The sequence below is a fragment of the Egretta garzetta genome, unplaced genomic scaffold (genome assembly GCF_000687185.1).
Source record: "Egretta garzetta isolate BGI_Z169 unplaced genomic scaffold, ASM68718v1 scaffold147, whole genome shotgun sequence".
NCBI classification, from domain to species: Eukaryota; Metazoa; Chordata; class Aves; order Pelecaniformes; family Ardeidae; genus Egretta; species Egretta garzetta.
This window is the reverse complement of record NW_009260173.1, coordinates 933739-959674: the sequence shown is the minus strand read 5'-3', so window position 1 is coordinate 959674 and position 25936 is coordinate 933739.

Below are 25936 nucleotides of genomic sequence, written 5' to 3'. Positions count from 1 at the left end.
TTCAAACCTCTCCCCCGTAGAGGAGTTCTGAGACCCATCATAAACGGCTACGTCGCTACAGCAGAGACAGCGCAGGACCTTTTACATGGGCCCGCTGCACAAGACATACCCTAACAAGCACTCTGGGGGCTGAAAGATGCTCTCATCTTTATGCAGTCTGTCATTAGCAAAGCAAAGACCAGCTTTGATATTGTCTAGAAACTGCTGTTAAAAAAAAAAGAAAAGTAAAAATTGAGTTGTTCAAGTATTTTTCTCAGTCACTCAGTTTAATATTTATACTCCCAGGCATTTTCGTCACTGCTTGCCCCTCTCCCCCGCACAGGCACTCTCAGAAAATCCATCGTGTCTTTCCTTTGCCAGGGGTGCACAGGGAAGGATGGATGTAGTTCACGTAACAAGGCAACAACGGGCTGTCTGAGGCTTTTAGCTCACCTCTCCGTTGTGGTTATTATTTACTTAGTTCAGTAACGTCTGGAGCTTACTGACATTGCGGTCTCCTGTTCCCCTCAGGCACACATCCTAATCAAATCTCGTTACGGTCAACTACGTGGCTGGAGGCAGTTCCCCCCCCAAATTCATGGGTTTAGATGAGTTTCTATACAATCAGCGCTCCCGCGTCAGCACTCGCAGGATTGTTTAGCAGCTGAGTGTTACAGAGCTGGTAGTTGGCTTCCTGAGCAAGTGTCACAAATTCCAAATTACTTCCATGGGCAAGAGTGTCCAAGTAGGAAACCAAGAGCACGGCAGCGCTTGCTCAGCTTGCTGCTCCAGCCCCAGCTCCACTCTTGAACCCAACTCTCACACTGGGGCTACCGGTAATTTTCTCCAGCCTTTGCCTTGAACAAACGCTCCTGCCCAGTTACACACAACATTTATGAGATGGCCCATATGGGACAAGCCCGGAAGAGTACAAGGTAACACGCTATCTAGAGTCAAGAAGGATCGACATTGCAGTGCACGAGCTAAGACTTGTATGTGCTGCATCGAGTACGGCAAGAGCCAGCACTTCTCCCTTCTCCCCAGAGCAGCGGAGAGATCCTTTCCCCTTGATGTGGGGGGGAAAGCTTTCCAGCTTGATCTTTTAATAGCTTTCCCACGCCAGGTCCTATAAAGCACAGTCCAGACTCACTGCGGAGTGTGAGGCAAATCGTGTCCATAAGTCCCCCATCAGCTCGTCAGTATTTTGGTTAGCTGTGTACAGAATATCAGGTAGTTGCAAGGCAGTCGCATTCACGATCATTAAAAGAGAGTTCTATGTAATAGCCTTACCAGGCTGTGAGAATCTGTTACACTTCTGAGCATGCACCCATCTCAAAGTGAACACGCCTGAAGGTATTTTCTGTAAGGCAGGTACATCTCAATGTTTGGATCAATAAAAAGACTCTTAAATTTGGTACTTGTGTCTTTTTATGCATGAAATTGTACTGAGTCCCTCTCCCATATGCATGTAACAAAGAAAACAAACACATTCACTGGAATTTGAAGTGCTGCATTCACTGAAGTTAACTTAAGGAAATCAAAACTACACAGCACTGGGGAAAAAGATTCAGATTCTGAGGATTTTGAATCAAAAGAGGATCGCTGTATTAGGATTCTGCTGAAAGAATTCAGTTGTGGGGACAGAAAAAGAAGCAAACATGAAAGAATGGGAGTATTTCGTAAGATAATGCTGTCAGCCGGGAGCAGAGCGCTACCGGAACCAGAAGGGTTCACTGCAGATGTTAAGGCACAGCTGAGGTGTCAACACACAAATGTCCACAGTGAGCAGAAACCGAAGGGCATGAGCTAACGAAGTGAGGTGGGCAAGCTGAGCCACACGCACCGGGCAGGGTGAGAACTGACCTGCTACCTGCTGGAAAACTCCAAGTCTTTTTTGTCTCCACTTTGGAACGAAGGAAGGAAATGCAAAGCCTCAGTAGTGGAAGCAACCCAGCTGTTCCCTCAGAAACGTGCAAATCTTGATTAGGAAGATAAAAAGTTCAAAGAACGCACCCACAGTTACTGGGCTCGGGCTATTTGGCAAGTTATAAATATGCTTGGAGAGTCGTCAGCATCTTTCAAAAGCACAAGAAGTTTTGCTTTGTTAGGATTGCTGTTGCACACATATTGCAAGGCATCAAAAAGGAAGCAGCCTGGCATGGCTTCTTAGAGCCAAATTATTTACATGAAAGGCTTGTGAAATTAGATCCTTATTCCATAATCAAAAGACTCTTTACAATGGTATGAAACAAAATGCTTTCACAGAGTGTATAAGTCATTCCTGCATTTTATCTTTATACCCCATCTCCTTTAATCTCATAGCATGATGTGGACATCAGTTGAATCTGCGAGCCTTTCAGCTCTGCGGAGGCACTGCATGGAAAAAAAAAATCTATCTGTGATGTTGTGCATATTAGAAGAAGAAAGAGATGTACTGATGTAGAACTCTCCGCTGCCTTTGACCATTTTCTTTGTTTCACAACCATTTCAGCTCCATGTCTAAACCATGGTGGAACGTGGTACACAAATACAACTTGAACCTTTGTTAGTTGGACTAACGAGGTTGGTTCATTATCCAGTATTCCTTGGCAGGCTTCCCAAAAGCATTGCACAGTCTGGATGTAGAGCTGAAGGCTGCTGGTCATCATCAGCAGCATCATTTTGATCCTTGTTTGACATCAACCCAAATCTCTTAGAGAAAGGTGGCAAACGGTAAAAAATATCAACCCAGAACATTTGGGTTTCAAGTAACTAACACGATCAGGAATCAGAGAGAGGTCCTGATAGCAAACTTACAGTCCTTAATTTGTTCCTAAGATGTAACCCAAATTTGTAGGACTTTGGATCATCTTGGTTTGTATTTTATAATAATTTCCTCCTCCTCACATGCTTTTGTAAGCTTTTGCAGTGTTCTCTGTTCTGCACAGCTCGCAGGTGAACTGAACGTCAGCAAATTCAAAACCTAAGCTAGAAGAAGAAACTTGACCACCAAAGCACTTGACCTTCTGAAATGAAATCTTTTCCGCTGGAGTACTGGGAGCTCAGACCACACCAGTTTTTGAGGTGCAGTTTACACGGGCTTTACACAGAGACCACGCGCAGACGTAGAGCATTAGTCTCCAAGAAGGAACTGAGTTCTCAGGTGACACAGTCTGTGTTTCAGAGGATCTTCCACTGTTGTGCAGTGTCTGACAGTTTGCTGTGTGGCTGGTCAGAGCTAGGGCAGAATTCTTCCCTTTTTTAACATAGTTTAATAATATGTTGAGGGGTTTTTTGGGTCTTGGAGGCTGCCAGAAAAACCTTTCGCACTTGGTCAAACAAAACTTTTTAGGCAGAATAGCTGAGATGTATAGCACGGTCATTCCGAAGTTTTGCTTTTATTGCAGTCTTTAGTCGCAAGATCCGATGATTGACTGTAGAACATTTACTTGAGGATTAAACAGATACATTTGCTATGACAAACAGTGTGCGAAAGCTTTTGCTAAACTGGGGTATCCCTGTGCTGGAGGGCTGTGGTTTGGGAGTTTTTGAAGCATTTTCTGAAGTTTCTGAATAGCACGAGAGTCTGCTTTGTTCACCTTCTGCAGGTTCATCACAGCTGCGTATCTAGGTTGCACATTTGTCATCTTATATATGACAACTTCAAACATTTTTTTTTAATGTCTAATGCATCCTATAGTGAGTGATGGCTCTGGTGAATTACCGAGAAGTCATGCCTCTGAATATATAAAGGAACGGGATGGAGCATCTTCTGCCGTGTGTGTTTCCAAGGGCAATGCCTCATTAGCTGTTTTCAGGTTTCGTCTGCAGGTATTTGCATTTTAAGAAAGCCAGCAGCCTTTTCAATGGGCCAGCATCAGTCATCATGTCAGCTGTAGCGAGAAATATTTTCACGTGTTGTTTCGTGGTGATAACTCAAGGGGACATTTGGGATTGCATTTCTTTAAAATCGTATTATTTCTGAGAGAATGCTGCCAGCTGGCTTGGGTGCAGCCTGCCTCACGTCGTGGTGCTCAGGCCGTTACACATTTCATGCCCGGTGCCCTAATGGCAAGCCCTTAGTAGCACAGAAGGCAGCGGCTATGTTCTCTGTCAGCAAGGGTGGAGGCACTAAGGAAATAATTTCCCTGGTCCCAAAGACAGCTGGGGGTGTTCATCTCAAGACAATTAAACCCCTTTCCCCCCCAGTAGCGCTTCTGTTGCTGAGATATTTCTGCCCACTCTTTTTACAGGGAGTGCAACGGCCCCTTTGTAGGCAGCTGAACCATCGCCTGGTTACTAACAAGGGAAGGTAATTTTCACATCCCAGCCCCTTCACGGGTATAGGAAGTAGTTGCTTAACATTTATCTTAATCTTACCTTTAATTTTCCTCTGTCAGAAACAGCAGCTCGGCACAGTTCGAAATTTTAACATTTAATTCAATGTGTTTTGAAAAACTGTTATCACCAGTTTAATGGGCTTTACTGGAGAAAGTCTCTTAAACAGGCAAAGAGAGACTGTTGAGACTGAGCATGAAGACTGTTCTTCATTCCTCCAGCAGTAAGATTCTCTTCGACCTCATGTTTGTGACTCCCTGATACAGCATTTCATAAGTTGGTTTATCTCCTAGGAATAAAAGCTACTTAATTGTTATTAAGCTGCCCGCCAAGGAGAATGAAAGAATTAATCAGGACAGAGCTAAAATATAAAGATGTTTGAATTTAAAGACACCAATTTAGCCTTAAAATTCTTAAGACTCCATTAGTGACTAATAAATGCCAAGCTAGAAGCAGTTGTTAACAGTGAGTTTTGTCTTGCATTCTTCATACAAATGAAAACTTTCCCTTCATTATTAGATATGGATAATCAGCCCTTATTCTGCTCCAAAATCATAAGATTTTGCAAAGCTTCATGATATTTTGCCTCTAGGTAGCTCTAGGGTTACTGCAGATGAAGAAGTATGTTCAGAGGGTGGCAGTCTGGTCACTGGGTGAAACGACTCTTAGGACCAGGGTCGATGCCAGTGGGCTTGACATGAACATCTTCGGAGGGTATTTCACGTGCCGTTAACTCCCTGTTAAACGCAATCAAAGATCCAGGCCCCAGAGCAGCAAACGATTAAGCAACAGAAGCAGTAATATCTTCTTGAATGCATGATCTCTAGCATCGGGGGAAACACAGCTAACATAGGTGTGAAGAGAAAAGGCTTCTATCTTCTTCAGTAACCCAGCTTGCTGGAAGAGTTAAAGAGCTGAAGACTTATTCTTGCTAAATTTCAGCCTCTTTCAAATTTTCAGCAGAACTACCCGCTCCTTGGCATAAGTGCAATCTCTGCCACGTCTCGTCTGAACCCCAGCCAGTGCCTCTGCATTTACAGCACCAGCCAGGCTTGTGGTTGGCTCCTTGCTGTAGACAGGCAGCTGGAACCAGGCCGCTGGAGCTCCCCTGGTTGCCTGCTTGAGGAGTTGTCACCTGCATTTTACATTCAGACAATAACAGTAATGGGAACAGGGAGCTACAGATCTAATTTTCTATGAATTATTTTGCACACTCTTTGTAAATCTGAACTCTGCAAGCAGAGCAATTCTGGACGCCACAGCGTGGACAGCACACCTTAAACACCTCAAAAGCGCGCAGCTGCGATGCCTGTGGCTGAGTCAAGCACATCCTCGGCAGAAAGGTCAGCTCTACTTTCTCTTCCCTATTACAATAAAAATATAACTGCTTCATCAGTGGATACGTATCCAGAGATTAAACTCAAATTGTCATGTTTGCTTGAGACATCTCACTGAATTAATCATCTCACTCTGTTAGTTAACTTTCCTTAGTACCATTAATAACTATGTGGTTCTCTGTTCATCCATGGGGTCGAGGCTGTTTGTTACTCGTTTGACTACAAAGAACCATGCAATGACTCTCCAGAGACGTTTTATGAGACAGATGGTGGAAGAGCTTAATCTTAGCAAGATGATTTACATTGGACTGTTTACCATTGTTCATTTTTTTGGTCAACAAAACAAAGCAAAGAACCATGAGTTTGGACTCAGAAAACAGACTAGGAAAGCAAAGAATTAAATCTTCTTTTGGACATGAAGCATTTGTTCCCTTTATATAAGCAAAAAGTTTGAGCCTAGCTTAGTGAGTCTTAAATATTATCGGTGAACTCATTTTGTTCTCAGCAGCATCTACAAACACTAAGTTGTGAAATACTGCTCCTCATCCCCTGCCCAGCCCCTTCTTACAAATCCAGCAACAGGGCATCATTAATCCAGTATCAGCCTTTTTACACAGAACCATTACCTTTAGGAATAATTGCTCCTCTAGAAGTGATTCGGTAAATAGCAATACCTGTTACTTGGCGAAGAGAGATGCTGTCTCAGCAAATTTATTCCGAGAAACAGCAACCCAAGAAAGCACTGTAGGAGTCAATTAATCGGCCAAGAAGGGCAAGTGAAAAATACATAAATGACAGATGTTACCTGTAGCAAGTTTTAATGCATCATCACTGCTTCACCTAAAAGCCTGCTAAATTTCACGTGGAATATTCACACTTCAAAATGCAGTAAGAAGTTTGTGTTAGGTGCTAGAAGTTTATCAAGTAGGAACCAAACAAGTCCGGTTGTTTTCCTCTGAAGTACACGGCTTCAGACAAAGTAAAGCTTGAGTCCACGTGGTTCGAACCAGCAGAGCATCCTTGGGCCCGAGGTGGGGAAGACGCCTGGCTTCACGGCTTCAGCAGGTCTGGGACTGGAACACCAGGAGAAGTCAGGCTTCGTAACGCTGACATTTGTGAGTTGTTACAGTACTCCAGTCCCTCCAAAAATGGGAAAACAACCCCCACTGTTCATTGTAAGACTCCTCCTGTTCTCAAGAACAGCACTAATCACAACATCAGGAGCCCTTCTGATATTTTGCCTTTCACCAAAGTCCCGGGTGAAAGACTAGACATCAGCTGCAACTCAGACCAAGTCAGAAGGCAGGTTCCAGTTTGCTCAGGTCTGACTTTACCAGATCTGGAAAAGCAGAATCCTGGTTAGGTCTGGAATTTGATGGCATCTTCTCCTTCAAGAAGAAACCATGGGATTTGGATCCGAATGTTTTGTTTTGCACTTTTCTGTCTTTTCAAGGTAGGCCTTACTACTCTTGGGTTTGTGGTTTTTTGTTGAAAATTTAGGTTTTCAGATTTTGTTCCTCTTCACATGGCTGGAAGGATTCTAGCTAATTATTTTTGAAAGAAGCTTTTCTACTTCACCTCTTTTAAGTGGACTTTTTAGCAAAAAAAGTAATGTAAAAATAAAGAGAGCGAGTAGCAGGGATTCGGTCTGGCTCCTATTTGCCAGCGATCTATCTTGTCTGTATAAAAGGCCAGAGAAGCCAATAATACACAACTCTGTACTCTTCCTCCCCTGCAAAAGTAGCTGACAACCACGGCAAAGAAAAGGAAAAAGAAAAAAAAAAAGGAATGATTGGTGGGAAATCCATTAATCTATTTTAAGAGAGGAAGAGACTGGATAACATTGAATAGTCAACAAAAGTCGAATTGAAACGATTCCCTTGAGGGTCTATTGAGAGGTTTGCTCCAGATAATCCTCCTCAAAGGCTCATTTTACCCTGTAAATACAGGAAGGTTTCATCTCGTCCTGTGTCAGGGGGATGCGCCCAAAGCTGTCGTGGCTGCGACTGGGCCTGCACGGGGTTAATGCCAGCCGGCTCCGGTGCTGGTAGCGATCCGGCTGAGAGAATAGGGCTGGATACTCAATTCTGTACTGATACCACAGCCGATACAGACCCCCGCGGTCCTGCAGCAAGCCCACTTCTGGTGTTACAGCTGCAGTTTAAGCGAATGTGACCGTACCGCGGGACAGACCTCGCAGGTTTGGTAGAGGATGCGGGAGAGGGGACACATCCAGGAGCACAGTCCTGCTGAGGGCATCTGCCCTGGTGGGGGGACACCACCTTCGCGGGGCTTGCAGAGGTGTGGCTATCTGTTGATCTCCTTTGTGCCAGCTATTTCGGCTTTGATCCAATTCTACCGAAAAACTGGGAGGCTTGTTGCCGGTTGTGATGGGGGAAAAGTAAAGAGGAATTTTACAGGGTTAAGTATTTTAAAGAAATGTTTTCCCTCATAACCTGTGTATCCTGTTCACAGTGCCAGGGCATTAGCGGGGTTGTCTCTGTTGCCTTCAGGTGGGATCATTTATGAAGCTGAAGTTGATGGGACATCAAAGCCAACTGGACAGCTCTTCACAGGGAAGAGGCAGCAGCCCTCTCCAAAGACGAAAAAACCTGGGAAAGTCCAGGCTCAATGACATATTAATTAATGTCCTTTTAATAATGGCGATCTGCTAAAAAAAAAAAAAGAGCCAGGCAAAGCAAGCAGAGGATGGCTGAATACTTTTGTATCATCCCAAACAGGAGATATTAAAGCTTTGTGTTCAACACCACTTTACGTGTCAAAGAGTCTTGGCTGAGGGAACAACAAGGTCATTTCAGTAAACGAGAAGAGTCATTACTATCCAGCACCATGATATTTACCTAGCGAGTCAGAAGGCAAGCTTAAAGCGTGGATTATTTGGCACCAGTTGAGCTAAAATAGTGTCTTTTTTATTACCTCCACGACAGGACTTCCCGTTCTGCACAGGCGGCTTTGTCAGTCCCCCTCTAACAGAGCTTTTCTTCCAGCTCCCCAGCAGCCCAGCTGCCAGGGTTATTATTCTTTTGCCACAAAGGAAATAACGTTTCTTTCCCAGGCACAGCAACGGATAACTATTTTTTAAAGCTAGCTCCTCATTTTTAATTACAATATATTTCCTAACCTAATACCCTAGAAAGGCTGCAAGAGTCATGAAAGATAATGCAGCTTTATATGCAGCAAGGGTAAACACACGTTACTCATTCAGTCTTAAGAAGCAATCAAAAGTCCAAAACATTACCTTGAAAAGCAAACAATGTCTCTTTTTAATAAATATAGATCTTCTTCAGCAAGGAATAGTACATTTATTAGAAAACCACTGTTCTCAGGTAGAAAAGGACATCTCCAGCAGTTCTTTTCATTCCACGTTTTGCCTGTTTATAGCCTCATAAGGAAATATTTGAATAATTTCATAGGATTTTTTTTTTTTTACATTACGTACTTAGTTTTCAAAAAGAGCATGAAACAGTATAATCAAAATAAGATCATACACCATCTGTAACATCAAATGACAGCGTTTGAAAGCTTTGACTGAAATGATTTGCTACCTGCTGCAATCTGCAGGAAATGCCTCAAAAAGGCTGCAGATAGGGAGGGCTCAGCACACAGACGGCAGGCAGCGATGGGCCGGCGCACTTCAGAAATGCATCTTTGCCTCCGACTAAAGAAGGTATCCCGTTGGGAAGGTGAAATAGGAACAGCTATTTGTTTGAACAAGCCTGAACTGGCAAGCTATATAAAGTATATATTCGCTCCACCACCGCGTAGTCTGTGGCAGAAACCGCATCGGGTCCTTTCCCCCCCTGGTGTTTGCAAACAGCCTGCCCTGCAAGGGTGCGCGGAGGCACGAAGCTGCCTTCTGCCAAGGGCCGGCACCGAGCCGCCCCTAGCAATGCCCTGGTGACACAGCAACCTGCCAGCCACTCACAGATGCTTACCTTGTCCATTTAAGGTCTTGTCCTGATTAGAGTCATGGTCATGTGCTAAAGTTTGTAGAGCTGGGTAGTCCCAATCCTGCTCCCGTCCAGCTCCCTTTACCTCCCGGGCCCTGGTTTCCCTTTCTACCAGCGATAGGAAGCAGTGACTCCGGTGGGATCCAGCCTGGGGATGCAAAAGGCTCCCTTCATTGCTTTCCAGCACCCACATCTTTAAATTCTCTCAACAAACCACCCTATGGCCTTACTGCCACCCTCCCCACGTCTTCCCGGGTAGCTATTTTAGGCACTGCTCCTAGTTGTCTCCTTGAAGGCGAGCGCAAGGCGTAGTTAGCCGTTGGTGCCCGAGCTGTAGCTGTGTGCATGCCCTGGCAGGAACGGTCACCCCTGGGCGTTCTCTGTTATCAGCCTCCTGCTGTCTCCCGGCTACTAGCGCGGCTGTGTAACGCACAGAGAATCTGATCCAAACATCTCCATTGATTAACTCCCTCAAGCAAGAGCGCAGAGGAAAAAAATCTCAAAGTACACTGGGAAGAAAGAAAAGCCGGGGTTATATAAAATACATTTCTTTCAGCTTCGTGCACAAACAGGCGATTGCAACCTACCAAATACATTTCCAGATGTTTGAATTTGCCATAGAGAACTTTTAAGTCATAGAAACAAATTCATGAACTTTCTAACTTCAGAAATCTCAGCTGAGCCGTGTCCTCCGGGCAGGAGGAGAGAATCACCATGACCTAATATTTTCTGCAGAAAGTAGTTCTGCCTGGTGTCATGTGCTTCTCAAGCCCTGTCCTCATTAGACAACTGGAAATGTAAGTTCAGATCCCAGCTCTACGCCAGCCACCGGAGAGGGCAGGCTTTTCAGTTCCATGAGAAACGACCAGTGACCTGGAACGCTGCCTTCCAGTGACTCCCCTGGGACAAGAGCCTGGAGCAGAGCCGTGGGTACGCCGCTGCTGGCAAAGGGGGCTGTAAAATACGTGTGTCCCTTGCACGTAAACGTGATCTTTAGTGGGCCAGTCATCTTGAGCAGGCAATTTATAAACTAACTTGGTATAACAGTTAAAATATTGATCTCAAACATTTGGCAATGTCTTCGGTCTTTCTGGATCAACCAGGGTAAATCCTGATGGCAGGGAAATAGAGGCCGTCCCTGCCGATATCTGTATTTCTACTTCAGCCCTCCCAGCGTGGTGGTGAAGAACGGCAGAGCTGATCCACCTTCAGGTGGCTCAGTTCTTTCGATCTCTCTTCCTAGGAGCAGCTATATGCACCTAAATCTCGCTGTTTGTGTGCGCAAGATACCGAGCACTACATACTGTACGGCTTTTGGCAGGATGATGATGGAGATGCAACACTGTAATATCTACTGTCTGTGAAAACCGTGTGCCTTCACGTACTGCTCTTGAATATTACATTGCAGTTCAGATTTGTATTGGAAACAGGGCTTAATCAGGCTACAATATTTGTACCTGTACGGTCTCCCTTAGGAACTCCTCTGCAATCCCTGGTTTACTGCATTAGCTGAGCTCCTTATTTTTTAATATGCTCGAGGAAGACAGGACCTCCCCGCTTTAAAGGAAAACTGAGAGCGAGACATTAGGCATCAGGTACTGAAGTGTTTGGCAAAGAGAGGAGCCTAGCGGGGATCTTCACAAGTGCTTAAGAAACTTTTTTTAATTCCCGGTGGACCGAAACCCCTTTCTCTGGGGACATCCCTGCGGGCACTCAGCTGAGCTCTCTCTCCCCTCAGGCCAGCACGAGGCTGCCGGAGGCCAGAAGCCGGGCAGCTACCCCAGCACCGCACTTGGCCCCCAATGCGAGCCGAGGGGCTTTTACTCAGTCTCAGCCCCAAGTCTAGCTTTGCCAGGCAGCACATTCTGGCAGCTTGGGGCATAGCGTGCGTTTGGGTCTGTCTGAACCTGTTGGGTAGATGCTCCCTAAATTCTGGTCACTGAGCCATCCTCTTACACCAAACTCAGCAAGTGAACCCATCACTGCTGGAAACCCAGGGAGAAATTTCTGTAGACTGCAGCATGTGGGGGATAACTTGACCCTTTGGTCTTCTACCTCTAACTCGTTGCAAGACCTTAGCGTCCTACAGTGTTTTCATGTACGGGTTTAGTGATCTGTTCAAAACACAGAGATGCATCTTTCCAATCTGAACTGAAATTTGTGTTCAGATGCAGTTCACGGGTACAGCGACTCCTGACTTGGAGAAAGACCTCTCCTGCTCACCAGGTCATGGGCACAGCACAGCTGACTGCAGGGAATGACTAGAGCCTAATTTCTCTTTATTTAACTCTAATTTAGAGCAAGACCTATATCTGTTTTTTTAAACCTGCACAGTTTATGCTGCTGAAGTTTCCCTGCGGACAACGTGGTAGGTTCTCTGACGTTATGGTAGAACCTACTCAACTTGTCTGCTCAGCCCTTTTTTCTGTTCTCACACTGGGAACATCTGCAGCTGAGCAGACCAAGAGGCCTCTCCCGCACAAACAGGGTTACCCTTCAGTCGGCTGGTGGCACCGAAGGTTGCAAACACAGAGAGCTGTCCTCCTCGGGGAGTTTGTTATGTGAAAGAAAGGTTATGCATGGTAAATTCAACCAACAGAAAAAGAGCCTTACACACATGCAGAAAAGACAGTCTTTGGCAAGGTATAGTTCCATTTAAAAATAAATTTTAAAAAGCTTTTAGAGGCGTCAAGTAGTCTGTGCGTGGAGATGAAGATATTAACTGTCTGGACCATTTTTTGACAAAGGAGTTTTTCTTTCGTCTTTGCAGAGACACTGTATCCCTCAGAGATCCTCATGCAAAAAAACCCCCACGTGACAAGCGGTGGAACTTTTTTTTTTTTTGTGCTGATGAAGTCTTTAGGGATTCAAAATACAGCATCAAACAGAAAGTGCTGAGAGGTCCCTGCGAGCTGGCCAGAGAGAGAAAGCAGCAAGGCTCCTTGGCACGTTGGTATTTCCCAGGAGTATTCCTCTCGACAGCTCACCACGCTATTTTGCCAGGCCATCCTATGAAGTTCAGGGATTACACACACACGCGTACGCAGGTCCCTCTGCATTGCGTGGGGAGGCTGAGGAATCTCCTTGAATTTGCAAGAACTGCACTAACCCAAATTAACACCTGCGACTGGTGCTCTGCCAGTCTTGGTCTCCAGACAGCCTAAAGGATAACGCGGTCTTTCAGCCGCCAAAGTTCCCCAGTTTTCAAGAAAAGGAGAAAGCTTAATGCCATCATGAACCGCCCTTGGCACAGCTGGAACTCTGATGCCTCATCACAACCCTTGATGCCGTCTGCCACTGGTGGACGCGAAACTGCTTAAACCTTTCTATATTCACTATTTACCTACAGAGTGACCCGAGACGCAAAGCTGTATTTCAGCATCTCATCTATCTGGAGCTGTTCAACCCCAGTCTTCTGCTTGATACTCATCTCTCCTCCCTCTTTCCCTTTTTTTTACTTATGACACTTTACTTATTTGTTAAAATTTACAGATTAAACCCAACTCACATTTGGGTTTTGAACAGAAGGGAACAGTATGTGAAGTTATTTTGTCTCAGCATGCAACAGCTCTGGAGCCATCTATTCAGCACGGACTTTTTTTCAATTCCTTACTGTTATTGAAAAGAAGACACCACATCCAAATGATCACAGGTTGGTCCCTTTTCAAGGAATGTCATATTTTCATGCCTTGAAAATAGATTGCCATTAACACCGGGCATCCGCAGTCACATCTGTGGCTGTGAAAGGGATGTCAGGGAGAGATGAGTCAATAAGGCTCACCGCCGACCTGCCGCTGATTTCGGTGAGATCAAGGCTCTTCTAAAACTTTTGCCTAATGACTTCAGAGTTCTATAAAGGCCGCCTGGAAAACACAGTGGAATAAAAGCCCAGCAGAATTCTCAGTGGGGAGAGAGCTTCAGGAGCATGAGAAGCCTTCACTGGGAATTATCGGCGTGAGCAGCCCCGGGTTGCTAAGGCTGCGGTTTGGTCTTGTGCCGACTCCATGTCTGCCTGCTGCCGCCCAGGGTGGCCCGCAGCCGAACGGCTCGCTGCAGCCTCCCGGGACACGGAGGGGCCTGGGAACCGCCGAGGACTCGCTGTTTGCCACTGCCTGCTCAGGAAGACTCAGGTCTTCATCATCGAAGGCAGGCCTGTGGCCTCCGAGAGCAAGAGCACACGGCAGGCACAGAAATGTCTTTAGAAAAGGAACGGAAAGCTTGCACAGTCTGTTGGAAAAGCATGGTGTCATTTCCAAATTGTCAGTTCTTGCAACATTTCTTAGGCTTCAAAATATTTCTTACTTTCCTTTGAAGTCTGGGTTCCCTAACCCCCCTGAGAATGCTAGCTGTCATTATTTTAAAATGCAAATTTCTATCTTCTACACTGCTTAGATTGCCCCATGCCAGTAATTCCCATTAGCTCAGAAAACTAAAAGGCAACCCAATTGAATTTAATTTAAAATTATTTTTAAAATCCCCAAATATCTTGCCACTCTGGGGAGCTTGATTCTCAAATTATTTTAGAAATTGCTCTTTGTATGGCTTAAACCATAACAAGGACATGGAGACCGAGGTTCAGAATAAGAGAAGCAGATGCCGAAGCGAAAGAGGGCGAGCAGCATCCCCATGTCAGACAGTCTGGGTGCAGAAGCAGGGGCACAGAACTGAAATGACCTTTCTATTATACAAAAGGCCAACGTGAACCTCATTAACAGAGTTCCTAATTCTGGTGCCCTTTCTAATCATCTGTGCTGCTTCCTCCAGAGCACACAGTACAGACAAATATTCTAAAAGCACTCCAGGCCTTGCAGGATAAAAATCTTTTCTCTTGAACCCTGTTACTCAGTATTAATCTTCAGTGGAAAAGAAGTGATTAGAAGAGCTTCATGATAACTCAGATCATTACAAATTAAAGGGCATTGGTAGAGAGATAACCCACGTACATATTTTCTTCTCGCATCAGTTTCCAATTGATGCAAGGATGTTACCGCTAATGGAGCTGCTCCTGGTACTGGTGTGGCTGGGCAAGACCTAACTCGTTACCTTAGTCCTGTACTACCATCTTGGGGGATTTGGGCTGTAGAGCCTCTGGGTGGAAAGAGCCTTCGGTCACTACAACATCACCAGGTTAAACCTGAGACAGCCCAATGATGCCTCCAGCTGACTGCTCTTCAGGAACTCTTTTAATGAAGGCAGGTAAGGGGTCCGCATTGTCACAACAACAAAAGCTTTAAAAACCCCAAACAGTGGGAGAGGCGAGGGTTGTATTTTCATTTTAGGTGTTACAGCAACTTTCAATGAGGTCTGAATTTTATTTCAGACAGATGGATTAGAAATTGGCACCTTTCAAGGAAGACCTGGCTGCAGGACAGCTTTCCACGCAGAGGCTCTATCTCAACAGGACTTGTTTTGAAAAAGGATTTGGGGATGTGGGACCAGGAATCCTAAGGCTTACTTCTACATTTGAAATAAATAATCAGTTTTCTCACTAGCATGCTGAATCGGAAGAATGCTGCATGCCTGATTTATATGAGAAAGCACGTTGGCATTACTGTGGATGCAAAAAGGAATTGGTCATTAGAAGCAGTCAGGAACAGAACTTGTGAGCAAAATATTCTATTTCTTTTCCCCTCACACGATATTATGAGAGGCAGTGTTTCAAAGACTAGAAGCACATTCTTTAGAAAAAGTCGTGATATAAATCTTGCCAGATGGAGGGCTGGTGCTGACAGAGTGCCCTGCAACTTCTGAAGCCCCCTTTTGACTTGGACTAAAACACCACACATCATTCTCAGAGAGCTTTGAGGTGCTTCCTTGCAGAAAAGACCGCACGGAACTGCAGACGACCAATATATACAAGCTGGCCAATTTTTGGCATCCATGACTTCTGCTGAAGAAATAATTAGTTTTCAGGCTAGGAGAGTATGATTCGGTAAGACGTTAGAAGTTTGTACAATAACAGCAGCAACCTTTAAATCACTAAATATTTGCAGAACTTCTGGCAAATATACTCTTCTGGCTACAGTGATTACCTGCCTGCCGAACTGTTTGCATACTGCCTGTTTGCAGCATCACGCTTTGTCTGCTCGGTGTAATACAATGTTAAGTCATTTTTCAGTGTAATCTTGTAAAGGACAATTGCGGTTTGAGCTACAGCAGCTAAAACCGAGCTTAATTACAGAGAAGAAAAAAAATGGAAGGGCAGCCCAGGAGCGAACACGAAATAACTTGGTGGGAATGTTTGCCATGATAGTAACTGTCACGCTGGTAACTAAGGGTGGTTCCTATGCCTTGACAGGCATTGACTCAAAAATTTGGGATTTTTGCTTCTTGCATACAGCTCTGATTATGCTTTTTGGGGTTGAGATTGATGGACAGTAACATTCTGGTGACAAAACAATCGATTCTGACATTCTTGAAGCACAGTTTACTCTGCGAATTACTGCGCTATAAGATACTACGCCAGGTGAAAGGAGTAGACCAAACTTCCCTTTTTTTTTTGAACCTTATACAGTTGTTAACCCTTATGCAAAGTGGATATTAAATGCCATTTTGTTTTGGCATCCAAATCGCTTCATGAAGTTGAAACGCAGAGATTTCTGCCTCCGGTACTGGTGCGTTAGGAGTTTTTGCACATATTTATTCTGCTAAAACATTTGTGCACATTTCTTACGCGTGCAAGATCCTTTCACTCGTCGGGCTGCCTCTCTCATCACCGCTGCTGACACACACTTTTCTTTAGCTTGTCAAATGTTATTTCTGAACACAGGGTTCTTTATCCGTTACACCATGCAGATGGGGAATTAGAGACTCATAACGATACACCGGTTGGAACTTTTTTGATTCATAATTCAGCACAGCTTTTGGCTCATGACCACATGCATGTCCTAAAACATTATGCACTTATAAAATGCTTGGGGAGCTAATGTTAATGTAAAGAGCCACGGCATAAACGTAGACTGATTTCCCATGCAGTGATCTCATTGCATTTTAGAAGTAACACAATTCTACATTCATTCAAAACCTCGTCTTCATCTAAAACCTGCACACAGAGGGTTTCAGTGTTATTACCCTTGGAGAAACTGTCCCTGATGCTGTTTGTCTGCCCGTGATTTATAGCAGCCTATATCACAGATGTCTTATTTGGGAGGCAGATATGCCAGAACAACGGTATCAAACAAGTGATGAAATACGCCCTCTGATGATGCATAATCTACACCAAAATAAACAACATAGTAAGTAACAGAATAGCCCCAAACTCGGAATTTTTAAAAGAAATTAAATGGCCGGGTGGAAAGGCAACAAGGGGACATGCTTATCACTGAGAACAGATATAGGATACAGTAAACGGAAATTACAAACTTAATATTTAATTTTTGTAATTTTGCCTTATATGTTACTTTCAAGCCAAGTGTTTTCCAAACCAGCAGCATAGCTAAAGTACCACAGCAGGATCAATCGGCAGAGATCCTGTAAATCGCTTTTTCCCTTTTCCCTTTTGTTGCCCTTGTATCACAGGGCATAGCGTCCTTCAGCACGGTGGAAGGGTCCTTAGAGGAGCAACGCAACCTTTCCAAAGCGCCTTCAAGCAGGCGAGCTGCGGGGCAGGCCGGCTGGTCTCAGGGTTTGGCAATGGTGCCGGTATCGCGCTCAGCCCTCTCACGTTAGCCCGGCTCTGAGAATACTTCAAAGCCATTTATTCTGAGCACTAAATCGGCCTTGAGATGAAACAGCTGGCTGAGTTCCCTTGGAGGGAGGCCAAGGGACTATTGAGGAAGGCATTGGATAGCCTAGGTAATGTTCCTGGCCCTGTCCTTTCATCCAGCATCCCACGACACAAAATGATCTCTTGCAGTTTGTGAATGTATTAGAGATGTTGTTCAACAGCTTCTCCTCTTTCCCCTACCTCAACAGTCTTTACTCCTGTTTTTAAAGCAGTTAAAAAAGCCAGTCAAGAACATCAGCCTCAGGTAAAAGCCTTAGCCTAGGACTGTGCAAATGCCACGTTCTCAGAGTACCCAAATGATCTAAACACTACCATAAAACAAAAAAAAGAAGGTGCAAAAAGCCTGAGGTAATTAAGAACCGGGTGGAGCACAGTAACTCTGTGCCGTCAGCATCAGCTGGCGAAGCGAGGTGTGTGCTCCCACGGCACGTGATGCCAGGGGACAGCAGCATCTCCCACCCACTCAACCCCTAACTCACCACCACCGGGTCGTTCAGTCTGGATTGCCTGGGGTAATAAAACCCACAAGTACAAAACAAAGTCATGAATTAATGCCCGTCCTTTTTGTTGGAGCAAAACGTACAAATGCATGAGTATTCATTCAGAAATGCTGACCTTTTCTGCTTTTTTTCAGATTCAGAGTAAAATTCCATTTGAGATGATTGCGGTCTCTAATGAGACAGAACTGCTCTCCTCTTCATGGCTCCTTGCAGCTGATCCAACAAGTCATTACGCATGATGGCAATGGCTTTGGAAAAGGCAGGTTGAAACGCTGCAATACTTCTCTCACCATGTTGGAATCATTCATGATTAAAGAATACTCTTTTAACAAGCTCAGTAGTTTAGTGTTTATTAAAATCTAGAGTTCAGTGGGTTTTGTTAATACGCATCGCCTCTGGGTATCATACACCATCCATAAAACAGAAGAATTCCTATAAGCTGTGTGCCTGATACTCAGATGAAAATTTTAACCTTTCAGAAGAAGAAACCACCCTGGTTTCCCCCACCCTGGCTTCCTTCAAGAATCCACTTAATCATATTTTGAAATCTAATAGGTTTTAGGAGTGATAACAGTACTCTGGGTTGCAGCAATAGAAAGGGATGGATTATTCCAACCTTTAACAGGAATGAATGTGAAGGGCGATTAATTTGTGAGGCTTCCTGAGGCTGGCGATGAAATCCTCCCTCCCTTGAAGTCTATGGCTTCAGCTTCTATTGAGATTGCACAGCAAGGACTGCGCTCCAGCTCCTGTTTCACCTCCCACAATAAGCAGCCTGAGGTTGCAGAATCACCGAATAAGCAGTCATTCCCCCCACCCCCAGAAAAGAAATCAATAGTTGTAGAATACATCTCAAACAGGAAGCAAGAGCTTTGGGGGTAAGGTCCCTGTCCCAAGGAGGGCGACAGACCAGAGTAGATTATCACCATGGTTCTCCCGGTTTTAGGCGTAACCCGTGAACAGAGGAACCTGCTCACGTAGGCGTCCCTGGGGGGCTTGGTGGTAAAGTTTCCATAACTTCAGTGAACACATTACAGAACATCTATAACGTGAACCGGGGAGAAAGAGGGGAGGGAAAGGACTGGGGGGAATGTGGCGTGGAGCAGAGGGATGGTTTGGTGGTGTGGTGGTACTTCTTGCTGGGCTCGGGTCTCGGAGAGAGGGGAAGGCGCTGAGTTACAGAAAACTCAAGTCACTCTTAAAAATTGAATTGGGGCTGCCATTTTCAGCACTATGAGCTATTTTCTGGTGCGTGGTTGACTACAGGCAACAACGGATCTGTTTCCTATGTTGTGGCTGGCTGCTTCTTTTTTATGGAGCACTATTACACAATAAGGTCCTGATACTTTTCCTATTCAAGTCAAACTGAAACATAAGAGGTTCCAGTTGAACGTGAGGAAGAACTTCTTTGCTTTGAGGGTGCCTGAGCCCTGGCCCAGGCTGCCCAGGGGGGCTGTGGATTCTCCTTCTCTGGAGATATTCAACCCCCACCTGGACGCTGTCCTGTGCCCCCTGCTCTGGGTGAGCCTGCTTGGGCAGGGGGGTGGCACTGGGTGAGCTCCCGAGGGCCCTTCCAACCCTGGCCATGCTGGGATTCTGTGACTTAAAAAGCAATAAGAGCAAGCCCTGGATTACAGATACACAAAAATGTCACCTCTTGTACCTACTGTGATATCTCCTGGAATAAAAGTATTTGTTTCTCTCCATTTCAGATATACCTCTAACCTTCGCACATCATTTTGGTCCTCCCCATCATGCCTGGGTGGAAGCACTGCTGCATCTGCTTTGAATGAATCATAGAATCATAGAATGTTTTGGGTTGGAAGGGACCCCTAGAGGTCATCTAGTCCAACCCCCCTGCAGGAGCAGGGACACCGCTAACTGGATCAGGCTGCTCAGAGGTCCTTTACAACACAGAATCACCAGAATTTTTAAGAGTTGAGCAGACAGAAAGAAGATAGATCAACATGATGTAGAAAGCTTGGAAACCTTTCCTTTAAAATCCTTCTGCAAAGGGAAAGTAGCACGCGAGAGGACATTTTGATGCCTATGGGAGAAATGCAAGTGTTAAAGGCAGCATTAATGCAGCACAGATGTATTTTCTCATTGAAGCTCCGACGTGGCACCACAAGCAGTTTGTACGGGCTTTGCTAGTAACCACGGCGTCATAGCACCCTATGGATCCGTGGCACCCTTGCAAGCAAGCATACGGTCATTTCTCTTGGAGAGGCGGGTTTAGGTTGTTTTTTGGATGACTTTTCTCTGTAAAGCTGACTGCATTTAAGAGTTTAGGATTATCATATGCCACATTAAAAAAAATTAAATTTATTTTTTTATTTAACTTTTTGGTGATATAAAAAATTCAAATCTTAAACACCCCAGGTGATGAGTGCAGCTACAACTCTATTTTTTTCTAGTCCAGCAGCTCTGTAGTTTCTAGACCCAATCCCCTATAGAAAATAAAATGTCACAACAGATTGAAATGGCTTCAGGCCTTTCTTTTTCCTCTGCAAACACTAATAGTGATCAAAGAGCCACAGGCTGGGAGGATGCAGATATGCCAAATGCCTGCCCTGTTGGATACCACCCATTTCTCCAGGTTTTTGCTTGGGTTGACTCAGCTCAAGGTCTCGTCTAGGAAGCATCAAACTTTGGGACTGTGAAATCTGGCTTCGGTAGCTTCACTGTAGGAATGACCTAATACATTGCCCATGAAGTGCTCTCTCTTATGGTTTTAATACAGATTTGCCAAATGATTCGGCATCAGTGGGAGATGAGGTGTGGAAGGCAGGCGAGCGCGGGAGGCAATCCACGTAGGCGTTGTGCGCTATGGCTGCGGGCTGAGGAAAGCACGCTTGGCTCATTAATTCTTAGCTGTGCTGTTAATCTTAGATGCTCACTTGTTCTGTGATCCCGCCAGGTTTCCATTTAATGCTGCCCTCCTTTAATATGCCTTTTTCCAGCTTGTTTTTGTTGGAACGCTGCTGCTCTCTAGCTTTCAAAAGCTTCATGTATCTTCCACATCTCTCTCGCAAGCGCTTTCTTCACACACGTCACTGATTTCCTATCGGAATTAAACTGGAAACAGGCTATCCATGTCCAAGCCAAAATGCCACATTTGTTTTGCAGGCTTTTAAAATGTGGTAGCAGAAGTTACCCACCTCTGGACCCTCTCCCTGGTAACAGATGATAGGACGAGGGGGAATGGTTTGAAGTTGCACCAGGGCAGGTTTAGGTTGGACATTAGGAAAAACTTCTTCACCGAAAGGGTTGTCAGGCTCTGGAATGGGCTGCCCAGGGAGGTGGTCGAGTCCTCATCCCTGGAGGTATTTAAAAGAAGGATGGATGAGGTGCTGAGGGACAGGGTTTAGTGGTGGGATGGCAGGGGTAGGTTAAAGGTTGGACTCGATGATCTTAAAGGGCTTTTCCAACCTAGACAATTCTATGATTCCATGATTCTATAAGATGATCAAAAGCAATCTATCTCCCAGGAGCAAAGATATAGATGAGGCACAAATATTTACAGTACTTGGGAAACATGCAGCTCTGCGCTGAGCAGTCAGCAAAGCATACACCCAGGCAAAAGTCATGGCTCAAGTCACACGCGTCCGCTCTTTTTCCTGCCCACTGGAACGGGAAGGGCTAATCACCATGCTGAGGCCAGCTCCCTGCACCCTTGGTGACTCCTTTGCCCACCTAGCAGCATGAAATGCGATCGCAAACTCTTTCATGAGTATCCAAGTATCCGCAAGGCTTCCAACCCCAGGTGCCTTCCAAAGCATGACCTCCTCCAGCTACCCAGACACCGTGCAATTCTCCTTGGCAGCAGAATTGATTTGGGCTGTACAGCTCCTAATGCCACCAAACACCAGATCTGACCCCGGGCTTCCCTCCGAGGCTCGGGCATTGCAGAGGGCGTGAAGGTCCCTTACCAGTCAAAGCTCCGTCCAGCTCTGTAAGCGGGCAAGCAGCAAGGGGCTGATGAGACTGCTGCGAGCAGCGACTCATTTTTACAGTTTATCCACCTTTCTCGTGTGTAGGCAGAAAAGAGAGAATAAAGAAACAGAAAAGCAGGCCAAGGGGTGATGGTTTTAAACTTGAAGCAGGGTAGGTTTAGACTGGATCTAAGGAAGAAATTCTTTACAATGAGGGTGGTGAAACCCTGGCAGGGGTTGCCCAGAGAGGGGGTGGAGGCCCCATCCCTGGGAACATTCCAGGCCAGGTTGGACGGGGCTGTGAGCAACCTGATGTGGTTCAAGGTGTCCCTGCTCCTGCAGGGGGGTTGAGCTGGGTGACCTCTGGGGGTCCCTTCCAACCCAAAACATTCTGTGATTTTATGATTCTATGATAAAGGTACAGCCTCTGGTAAATGACCCTTTCAATACAACATCTGCGTAAGAAAGGTCTGAGGCTTGGCCAACTCGTAAAAGGAGCGTTTCAAAACTGAGCGCAGAGCTGTGGTTATGGCACTGCCCTGCCGGGACGGATGCTCTTCGCGCCCCCCCGCACACCCAAGGAAGCAGTCCCCTTCGCAGCTCTACGTGCTCGAAGTTATGGTGACGGCTTGGAAATCACAGGCATCTAAAGGCATTTGATCAATGAACTGACTTTCATTTCACAGATCTGTAGACAACTCCAGAAGCCTGAACTTTGAAGAGAGGGGTTGTCCTTTATGCAGCCTGATTTGTCAGCAAGGGAGAGCTCTTTGATCTGAATCACTTTGCAAAGGCTTCTCCTGAGCTTTCCTCCCCGCCACGGACATCTCTTGGGACACGGATCCAGCAGAGGCTTTCAGTTCGGTTCATATTCTTGGACCTTTCTTGTGAGTTCACCCTCCGTTTGGATGATTAATCTGAAAGCAAAATTCAGCTTTGCTTACAACCTTTGGTATTTGGTGTCTGACTCTTGATTCCTTTAGACCCAGGGAAATGTGTTGTTTGGGTTACCAGTTGTGGAACCCGCCCTGTGCAGCTCCCAGCCTCCCGGCGTTGGGCGGTGCCCGCTGCCCGAGCTGGGGAGCTGTGGGCAGGGCGCCCCGGGGAAGGAGGAGAGTGGTCCTGGGTGAGCTCTCACCTCAGCAACAGGAGCCCATCAACAGCCACCCTGGCTGAGGTTTGTAGCACAAACTGTGCTATGAAAAGGCATGTGAAAGCGGGAGCAAGTGCTTACACAGACGGGGAAGCCCTGCTTTGTTCGTTTGAAACACCCAGAGCATCAGCTAGGTTCCTACTTGCTCAGCACTATTGGTAGACGGAACGATTCCGAGGTTAGGACACAGGTTTATTTATCATGGACTAGAACTGACTCAACCAAGAACCATGAGCATTTATATTATTCATTACAGTACCGTTAAATGCAACCAAAGGCTCCCAGTACTCCCACTGGTTACTTGGCCAACCCCAACAAGGCTCTGGTAGCTGGCAGACGTGGGCCAAGACATGCATAGAAAAAGCTGTTTGCAACTTGAAGTCTTAAGGCAGCCAACGGTGCCCTCTCCTGGGCTCTGGCTGAATTTCTGCCAGTGAACCAGGCATTTAAAAGCCGGTGGCTGTGAACCGTTTTGCCTTTACTTTATCATTCTCCGCCTGCTTACAAAGAATGAGGCGTGCAACACTAAGCACTTTGTAGGCAACCAAAACCATTCTAAAATCGTTTTTCGAATTGTTACTTTCGATACCAGGTCCTGGGTACTAGACAGACTACCTGGATCTCCAAACCATAGTCCAGCTTGTTTACACTTATTTGTAGCTTATATTAAGACAGAGAAAAATTCCTACAGAAAATAAGTTAGTTGTGAACTCACTAGATGCTGGTTGAGATGCTAAAATACTCAGGACATGGGTCTGGGTTCAATATCATAAACCAGAAATTCTCCGGACTCAGTTAAAAGTCTGGAAACGCCACTCTGCCCCTGCTTTGTGGGCAGCAACATGACCGACACGGGACCCGGGCATGCAATGACCTCAGCGTTGCCTTCAGCCCTGCCGTAACCCCGCTCAGAGAAGCTCCTGCTCCACCACCACCTGGAAAATATCTCGGGAGCCCTGAGGCCCTTCTTGCATTTACATCCCTTAAAATACTGTTTAAATGCCCTAGCCTGGACCCGTGCCACCTGAGCTTCTCCTACCCCATTCCCCTTTACAGTGGGAACTCCCAAGAGAGTTTCTCCAGGTCTTCCTGGGCAATGCTGCAAAAATCATTTGAGGTTCGCCTTCAGGGTTAGGCTCCAGCTATGTTAAAGCCACTGTGAATACGTAAGCTTGTGAATCAGACCTCAGTTCTTAAAGTTTTCAAAGCAACAGATAGCCTTTTCCCAAACTGTCAAGCAACCATATCGATCCTCCAGGTGTACTCAACACAGCTGAAAGACCAGCAAAATAACTTGTGGACAGTGAGGGAACGGCTGCTAACAGCAAGGAATTATCAGAAACAAACAGGTATTGCACAGCTATGAAACGTAAAATAAATTTTGATGGGCAGGACTGAAATTTGGGGAGAAACAATCACAAATCCAACTCTTGTTTTCAAATACACCCCCCCCATCGCAATAGCACCAGCGCTTTGCCCGTGACTATGAACAACTGCGCAAGAATTGACCTGAGGGAGGGCAGAAGGCTAAGAAGAAGAAAGAAAAGCGAGGGAACATCTGAGCAGGTAAGATTGCTGGAGTTATAGGAATTAGGGGGGTGGTTTGTTTTTTTCTTCAGGTTTTAGAGATCAAGCTGAAATGGGAACTCAAGATTTCTGCCTTGTCTGGAGAGGGGGGAAAAAAAAAAGCAACACCAGAACTGCAGCAGCGAGGATTACTGATTGATCCGTAATAAAGCGTTTTGGCAACGGATGCTCAGCCGTTCTGAAAGGCACGGAACCGTTGTAACCACAGCTGGAGTATTTCACCTATGAAGAACTGGAATAAAGGCATTTTCAGTCTAAAGGCTCTGACGCCATAGCTCAAGCAGGCTGGGCACAGCAGCCCTGGTAGCCGGCGCTCGCAGGCACCCAGGCACCCTCCCTTGGCTGGGACCCCTGAGGAGGAACAGCCGATACCTCCAGGACGCTGCTGCTCTGCCCTGAAGTAGCGTCCATCCAGTTTCTTCTGACTTGTCTTTTCTTCAGCAGCACACAGGTCTCCCTGGATGTCCTGCTTCAGACAGCAGAGCTCATTGCCCCCTTTTTTTCCCCCCGGCCGCCTGTGCAGACACACGGTGCCTGGGAGCTGGGGGGTAACAGCTCGGGCTCCTGAGGCGGCCGACAAGCGAGCAGCTGAAGGTCCATGTGCTGGCAGGGGCAGTGATCTGCGCTGGAAACCTGCTCAGATTCTTGTTTCCTGAAGCTTCATGGAAAAGCACAAATTACTGTTCTCATGGACCAGTTGCTCATTGTCAAGAGCAAATAAAGCGTATCAATAAAGCGGATCTCCGGCAAAACCGATGATGGCTTGTGAGCTCACGCTAAAAGCCGGTGGCGAGGCTAGACCAGATTACAGAGATTTCTTGCGGCTGGCTTTGCTTTAGAAGGACAAATCCAATCCCTCTTCTGCAAAGGAGGGGAGATCAGTCCCTCCCTCCATCCCAGGGTGCGCTTTCAACTCCCCTGAAACCCAGCCTTTGTGTTGGACAACGCTTAAATCTAAGGCAGCTTAGGGAAGAAACGCTAAGCTCAGGAATAGGGAAGTTTTACAACCACGTGCCTCCAGGATTTTCAGTATTGAGTAAATCCTGTTCAGCTTCATTTCTTACTTAACAAACTATCCGAGTGCAAACGTGCCCAAGGTACTCCTACCACTGATGGGACAGAAGAAATAAAACAGAGTTTAGCTTAGGCCTGACCAAAAGTGTCTGCTCCGCTGCCACTAGCACATCAACGTGACACAGCACATCTTTACTGCTTTTAATACAAATGCTACTCCCCAAAGGAATTACATTACACATAAACACTCTTTTCCCCATATAAACACCCACCCTATAAGTAGAAGTTAGGTAATAACATCATTTTAAAGTTTTTATATAGAGAGAATCACAGAATGGTTTAGGTTGGAAAAGCCCTTTAAGCTCCCCCAGCCCAACCGTTCCCCTAACCCTGCCATCCCACCACTAAACCCTGGCT